The sequence below is a fragment of the Rhea americana genome, unplaced genomic scaffold, assembly GCF_003343005.1.
Source record: "Rhea americana isolate MKP2758 unplaced genomic scaffold, rheAme1 scaffold_10, whole genome shotgun sequence".
NCBI classification, from domain to species: domain Eukaryota; kingdom Metazoa; phylum Chordata; class Aves; order Rheiformes; family Rheidae; genus Rhea; species Rhea americana.
In genome coordinates, this window is record NW_028185039.1 from 4067395 (window position 1) to 4075901 (window position 8507).

An 8507-nucleotide genomic window follows, 5' to 3' on the forward strand; every position below is an offset into this window, starting at 1 on the left:
AGGAGCCGCCGCCTCAGAGCGCCGCCGCTGTGACGCCACCGCGCTCTGCCCGCCGCGCATGCCCGCGCCGGCGAGCTCCGCCCACCCGGCGGGTGGGGGCGCGAGGCGGCGCGCGGGCAGCGCGGCCGTTAGAAGGCGCGCGCGCGCCCGCTGCCTTCCTGAGGCGGCGCGCTGAGGCGGCTCTGCGCAGCTCGTTCCTCTCTGCCTCGCGCGAGTCGGCGTCTCTCCCTGGCCACGTTTCTCTCCCACGGCCGTCGCAAACGTGCGGCGAGGCTCTGGAGGGCTGCTGTGACTCTTTATAAAACCTGTTTCCTGTGGAATTAGCACCTCTCAGCTGGGGCGGAGAAGCTTGAGGGCTTGGCCCAGGTGTGCCCTCTGAACCATCTCAGTAAAACATGCATGGGCCATCAATATTTATAACAGCTTTCAAAGGCTTTTGTTTGTTTGTTCTATTCATTATGCAGTTAGATGATCAATTCTACAGGCTTGCTGTTTCCACAAGGAAGTATTTTCTGTACTTTTTTCAAGCCGCTATCTCAGTTATTCTGCGTTTACAACCCATTGTTTAAGAGCAAGTTATACTTTAAACTTCCAAAACAGTTTGCAAACATTTCATAGGAAGTTCTTCAAAATAAATCAGCATCACGACGCTCACCCTGCAGATAGAGGGAACAGACCCAAGAGGTGAACAAATGACCAGTAGCATTTATGAAGATGGTGAAACGCAGGAATAAAATGGCCTCAGCTTTCTCCCAGTACTCTTCTTTGCCATTTCCATTCAATTAACTGTATTCAARTAACTGTATAATGAAACAGAAAAATCAAGCTCTGAACAGTTCTGAAGGAACCCATTCAGATCTCAGGGCTTTAGATCTCTTCTCAGTGTGGAAGCCCACCATCCACTTCCTTCAGGGCTGGTTCTTGAACTTGAGGCTGCTGCAGTTCACTTAGATTCACAGATCTAAGCACACATGACTGAATTTCAGCATGTGGAGTTACGTACTCTCATGGATAAGATTATCCTGCCAATTTTTATAACGCAAAATATTCCTTATTCACATAAGAAGCATCTCAAATAAAATATATCTTAAAGCCTACCTAATCAGGAACTTGTCCATCTTCCACAGGATATCCTACCAGATTCAGTGTATCTCAAATCCCTCCTTAGTCACAGACTTCTGTCAGTTCTTTAGTCAGAGATGAATGATCCCTTTTCAGGCTAGGAAGGATTTATCTAGGATTTCATATCCTTTGTCTGCTTCATCCTCTAGCACCTGCCTGTACTATCGCAAATGGGGAGAACTTTCAAAGGACTTGTGGGCTGCACTGTTTTCGTTTTGGAGAACTTGGAATAATAACCCCCACTCTGATCACGAATCCATTCAAAAAATATACTCTATTATTTCAGCAAGTAGTGCAAAAAAAGGGCAAGAGTATGAAGCCATGAATATTATTCATAGAGATGATGCAGCAGCTTCCAGTGCCACGGTTCCTTCACCTCTCTCACACTGCTGGTYGCCGACAGGCATGGTGCTTTTGCAAACAGCAAAGTAATGTAATGGCAGTGGTATTGCTGCTGTATAGCGCGCAGTACTCCCATTCTCCTTCCTGTGCCAGCTCAGCTCTGCTAGTCTGTGAAGACAGTAGTTTATCTTCTCTTTCCTTATCTGAGGTTTGTAATAACCCTGTTAGTATCGCAGGCCCTGCAGGCGGCYTCCCTGGCCCTGTGCAGGAATTCCAGGATAATTCACATTCCTAATCGTCTCCTTTCCCTTCTCTGTCATGTGTGCTGAGATAACCTTCTCAACAACTAAGCACAAATGTGATTTAGCTGCCACAGGATGTTTAACAATTTTCCATGAGTAAACTGGAATTCGGCCTGGTAAAAAGATTAAATCAAAAAGCTGATTAAACTTTTATACTTATCAGTAGATATCTGTCAGAGCTTATGTTCCTCATTGAAAGAGGAATGATACAGTATCAATTTTAATATCTTAATTTAAACATTGGCACAAATAAATATTAACAGTAAATTACTTTTTTGCACTTAGAATAGGTGATATTAAATCATGTCAAATCAATAAATAAATATTAATATTGATTTGGATCTAATTATTTAATTAAGTAGTGTGACTGACAGAAGAAGCTTTAGGATTCCAGTAAAGAAAGCAGTCGTTAATGCAACTGAACACCGGTTGAAGAGCTTTACTGGATTTTGTCAGATCAAGCTTTGGAAATTACTTAATTATTTAGACAGTGAAACTAAACCTCAAAGCTAACCCACACTTCCTCCTTTGATTTCAGCTTTCTCGTGGTGGTAAAATCTTTCCTTTCCAATTTAGACAGAACATTTTAATATGTAGAAGTTGGGAACGGACAACAGCCATTTGTGGCTGATAGTTGCAGAGATCATTTTCTATCACATTAATCCGATCATCTCCTGTCCTTTGACTCCGCTTTCTCAGCTGCATCAGATGAGCACACCCTTATATTTCAAATCCGTTCATGTTTTATTCCATTCTACCTAAAATGTCTTCTCATATATTTAAATATTTATTCCTATACTCACTCAAAAAATCTTGGTAGCCAACATTACTGACTTGCTATATTCTCAAAATGTGCTCTTAATCTTCTCTACTTACATCCATTGTATTTAGGAGCAGCTCCTCACAGGCATATACAACGGTGCCTCTGTTCTCCTTCAAGGCTCTTTAGTTATCACATTTCCAAAAGAATGGCAAATTACACTTCTGATGTGCCTACCATATAGGCCAATGTTATCTAATAGGATTGCCCTATTTAACTATTTCTGTCTTCCTCTCTTTTGGATAGGCCTCTTCTGGGAAGGGACATCCCTTTGCTCTGGTGTGTGGCACGGGACAATGCTTATGCTTATGATTAGGTCCCCAAGGTTCTCTGTTAAAACAACTATGAAACAATAATAGCGTAACAAAATATGAACACAATATTTTAAATTAGACAGATTTTAGGGTTATCTAAACTTAGAGTACTTTCTTTCTGGTGCCTTTTTATATCCACTATGTTTGCAGAAATGATTGTGTACAACAATTGATACAATGATTGATAAGAGAATGAGGTCATAACCAAAAATAGAGAAAGGAAAAAATTGGATCTTTAAGACAATAAACCATTTTGTTTTCTTCAGTTCCTGTAGTCTTCTCTCTCTTCTACTCTTCTGGACCGAAAGTTCAGTTAAAAAAAAAATCCCAACAAACCTCTTTTTGTGAGTGTTTTTTTCAGGACTGAAGGAAACTTGTCACTGACTATGGGTGCCTGTCTGCTGATGTCATATTTTCCTTCCCCAGCAGTGGTCTGTCTTGAATCCGTGGCGTCCCTCAGAGACCTTATTGTCCTGGTGACAGTAGCATTTGGTTTATTCTTTTGGTCTGTGATGTTGCCTATCTTAGAGCACCCTCCCCCAAATCTTTCAAAAAATTAGGTGTAAAACACATCTTGATTTCTAACAACACAGTGTTGTCAAGGAATAGGTAGATATATTTTAGAGTACTGATAATATGAACTCTTGCAGAAGCTACTGTGTTGCAGCACATTCAGTGTTGCATACAGCTTGCCCTAAATAGCTTGTCTTCAACATATGCAATATTAAAAAGAAATTCTTACATTCTTCAGAATTTCTACAAGCAGTTCCAAGAAGGAATCAGTTCAAGGAGGAATATAGTCACTTTTTGAAAGTTGTGTTATTTCTGTAGTAAATGTATCTTTATGTTCTGAACCCTCATTGTGTTACATGAGAAATTGTTTATTTTAATTTCTGGGTTTGATTTAATGTTTTTTTTTTAAGCTACATCTATTTATTGTCTTGCCCTCCAGTCCAAGAGAAGTTGTTAGCTGATACGTGAGTTATAACTGTGTGGCATGAAAGAGGGAACTAGGCTTCTCCTCATCGCTCTGCCTATCCTCCATCAAACTGACCGCAGGAGACTTGGTCCGTTTCAGGTCTAGTTCTGTTAAGCCCATAAGCAAGTCCATAAGCTTGGAGGAAAAAATAATAATAATAACAAAAATAAAAAATAAATCAAAATTTCAAAACGAATCAGGTTGCCAGGACCAAGTTTGTAGCCTTGGGTCTTTATTCATGTGACTACACTCAAAAACAATCAGCCAGCGCAAGGCAGTAAAAACAGCAATACTGAATGGACTAAACCTTTTAACTAATGGTTAAACCTTTATCCTTTCCCTTAGCATTTTAAAGCCCACTTCTGTGAAATGCTGGATTTCAAGATAGGTAGAAGGTGAGGGGAATCTGTTCCTTATACATCTTTGTGCTTCAGCAATCTGTCACCTCAGGACATTATGAGATACTTAAAATCAGCAAAAGGCTTATTCTCTAATTTCTGCTGAGAGAGTTACAGTGATAAAAAAGAGAAGTAACACAGAGAAGTTTCAGTTCCTTGTTTATAAATACATCATAATGTGCCTATTCCAGAAAGCTTATAGGCATATACAGTGATTACTATATATGTCTTCAACAACAGTTCCCACAGTAGTAAGCACTGACAGTTAGTTACTGTTTGCTAAACCTGAGCATTATTAAAAAAAAAAAAAAGTGTTTTTTTTTATAACTAAAATTCTTCACATAATTGATGTTTATCAGAACGTACCTTAAGAAAACAAATGGCTTGTTTCTTTTGTGTATGTATGTATACCAGCTAAACCATCTATGCTAATGTCACATGAATGTGATGCATTTATTTATTTTACAATGAGGCATTATTAATTTAGAATTTTTTATACTAGCATTTTACTTGCATTTTCCTTTAATCTCTTCTCTCTAATGCAGCAAATGCTGACATTTAAAAGCTGTGGTTCCTTTTTTTACTGTTGGCTTTGGTTCCTCTAGAGCAGACTGTGTACTATATTTGATCAGTGCACATACCACATGCTAGCACAGGTCTTTTTTCGAGATTCCGGAAACTAATCATGCAAAAAATGTCTGCCTGGAATATTTAAAATTGTAGACCATTGTTTGTGGATTATATTATTTTCTAACATGATTTTTGTTGTCCCTGTATCTCCCCGACTTCAGTGAAGATACTCTGAATTTCCTCTACAATGAGAGATACCGTCACTTTGCTAACTGGAATCCAGGAAGGAATTTAGGATGCTCAGTGCTGTGCTGTTTAGGATGCTCATGTGCCTTTTACCACCAATTCCAATGAGCATAAAATCAATTCTTCAGTAAATTTTTTTAGAGTAAAACAATCATTTTTAGCTATCATAGGATGAAAAAGCATTTGGAAATCCTGTTTAAAAGTAAGAATTTTAAGAGCTTATAAGAGAAATATTTATTTATTTATTTACTTATTCATGCTGCTTCTGTTACAAATATCTGAAGATGCAAGAGTGCATAGGCTAAAAACTTGTTTCCACCCTCTGACACTCAGTGATTTACCTTTGGTTTGTGCAAAATTGGTTCCTGATTTTCTTCAGCCCGACCCTTAATTTCAAGTTGCTGTGAACTATGATTACAGCTTTTTGCCCCAAAACAGTTTTTACACTATCAGTAAAAACAGGCTTTTACTTTTGACTTAGATACTGTGAAACACTGTTTGCTTAAAGCAGTTGAACAGAGCTGCTGTCAGCCGGAAGTGTCATCTAGGTGTAAGAGAACAGATCTCTGAATCACGCTTAGGTGTTCTGTATTTTTTCACTGATGTGTTTCCCCGTATGTACAATAGGCATGCTACTTTGTATCTCCATTTCTAGTGATTTGTGTGTGGCTTTATTAATTAACTAACATGTGAAGGAACACAGTAATAGTTTGGGATGAGAGATGCTATAAAAATGCAAATTATTATTGTCTCTGTAGTCCTGATATTCTATGTCATGGTGAGTAAAACTTTCCAGTATTGCATCAGCGTGATTTCCCTGCCGCTCCCCATCCACAAAGGATCATAATCCTCTGTCAGTGCCAGCACATACACAGTACGCACTCAGGCAGTACCTGGAACAATAATAAATAATGATTTCCTCTCAATGTCTAAGGAAAAAAAAATGTAGTGGTTAAGAAAAGAYAGTGTGATAGATCATGGATCAGAATTAGGACTGATCGGAGCGTCAGGCTTATGACTCATCATTTTATCAGAATTATGGAAAGACTGGTTACAGTTGCTGCCATTCATTCTTTTTTCTTTTTACACACTCCTCTGTGTACTTCATTTTTAACTGTATTCTAYGTACTGCTCAGCAGTGCAGTCTATTGAGCAGATATTGCTCTATGAAATTGTTTGTTTTTAACTTCTCATTCTTTTGCCTTGCCTCTCATACTAATCTCCAATTCTAAGTTCCTTATCTTTTGACGAACTAATGTTTCGACCTGTTCCCTGTATCCATCTCTTCTCATGTTCTCAGGTAAATAAACATGTTTGCAAATAGTTTTACACATTTGTAGCACTATATAAGTTATTTCTTTCTCTTTAAAACCAAGTATACTACATACCAGCTAATAAAAAAGAAGCAGCAAAGCATAGCTGAAATATACTAAAATTAATTAAAAACACAATTAATTAATGCATAACATACCCTAAGTACACGCAACTAAATTTGTCTTGCAGGGCATCTAAGAATAGTTAGCTTAAGAGAGGTATCAACTAAGATTCCAAATGCAAAGTTTTGAACTATTCAAACATTTATTTTTTGTAGTGTTTGAGGGAATGAAGATTTGCAAACATGTGGAAACAAAACTGGGTGCATCTATCATCATCGTCATCTATCCAATTTGTAATATTATTTTTAGTGGCTAGTAGTGAATATTTATGTAGATATTTTATGTTAGTCTTTACATACCCAATTAAAATTAATTAAAATAATCATTTTGAAAGCTGTTCAAAGCATATCTTGTGCTTTAACTTATTTTTTTTGACAATACGAAACAATTGATTCTGAAAGAATCAGATGGAGGAGCACTGAAAAGAACATATATATATAACGATATTGCTTGTTTCATAACAGGATCATAAGAACAATTTGTGCTAACATAAATATTTTTCTCCATTACTGCCTTTTCTCTATTACTGTATTTTTATGCTACTAATTTTATATTTTAAAATGACAGTCAGTTTCTATAACCACAGCAAAGAATATAATTATTTTACCTTTTAACAAAAGGCAAAAATGAAGTAATGTAACAATGTATGTTACAAAAAGTAACAGAAAAGTATTATAGGTGTTATTGTTTAGGATATATAAACCACTGAAGAAGACTGCATGTTTTAATATTGTAAATTTTTTGTACCTCTTTTTCAATTTAAAAAAAGCATCTGATGACATTGGATAATGTAAGAACCAGCAGAGGAATAGCAGATGGTGGGAAAATTTAAAGTAGTTTTGTATGTCCCTTGAATCTATATTCTGTGTCTCCCCAGGCCTGTGGCACAAATTAGACGAGCTCCATGTCTGCTCTGTTTCTAAGCAGTATCAGGAGCTCCGCAAGCGTCGCAGGAGCCAAGAACAGCAAGAGCACTGTGATGCTGCCCACACCTCGCTTCCGCGGCTCCCGGCTGCTGGCTAGGGAACAGTTGCCAGGACATCGCTAGCAGCTGAGTGTCGAGTTTAAGGACGTTTAGCTTAAATGACAACAGATATTTCGGCTTCCATCTGCATGAGGGCGTATGGAGGTGCAAATGTTGCAGGAAATAAACAGTGCTGCAATAGCTTTTCAGGTTATAGTGATCTTTATGATGTTTGCCTGACTGAAGTGACTTATATGAGAAGTTTCTTTGCTCAGCAAAAGAAAATCAGGGTAAGTACCATGGAATGCTCTGCCCACTGGTGAGGTTGCATTATGCAGTATCAAATTCACTTAGAAATGTTCAAAAAGTAATATGAGATCAAACCACTGGAWAGCCATCCGGGGTGGTAGGGTCTTTTCTATTGATTTCGCCAGATTTGTCGTCGTTTGGTAGAGAGGCAGCATGAGCTTGGGCCTTTCCTCACACTTCTCAGAGGGTGGCAATGTGACGGAGATTAGCGGCCACGTATGTCAGTCCCACCAGAAGCTTCTCTGCGAGCAGAATTACTGCAAGAACTGACGCAGTATGGATCCAATAAAGTGACTCCTGGGATCACGGGACCTCCTCTGCATGACTTTTAAATTATTCCGTTCACCTATGTGTTCCAGGACATAACTAGGTACTTACATGCTAAAGCACACCCTCCAGTTCAGTAGTTCCTAAAAATGTCTGTTTTCTCGTGGAAAAGTCTAAAGCAATAAATTCTAAAGCATCCCAGAAATGAGTACGTGTTGACACTAGTATTGTTCCCGGGTGGATACACTTACAGTTTATAGGCCTCCTGCTTTGATCCTGCAAAATTGGTTAAWAAAACATGGGCAAAACCATAGAAAATATTGTGACACTGATCTTCATTTTTCTTAAAACCTTTGGAGTGCCAAAGCGCTAACCACAGCTAAGCAGAAACGCATCCCCACCCATCGCACCGCTCGGCGCCGCCTCCCGCCGCGGGGA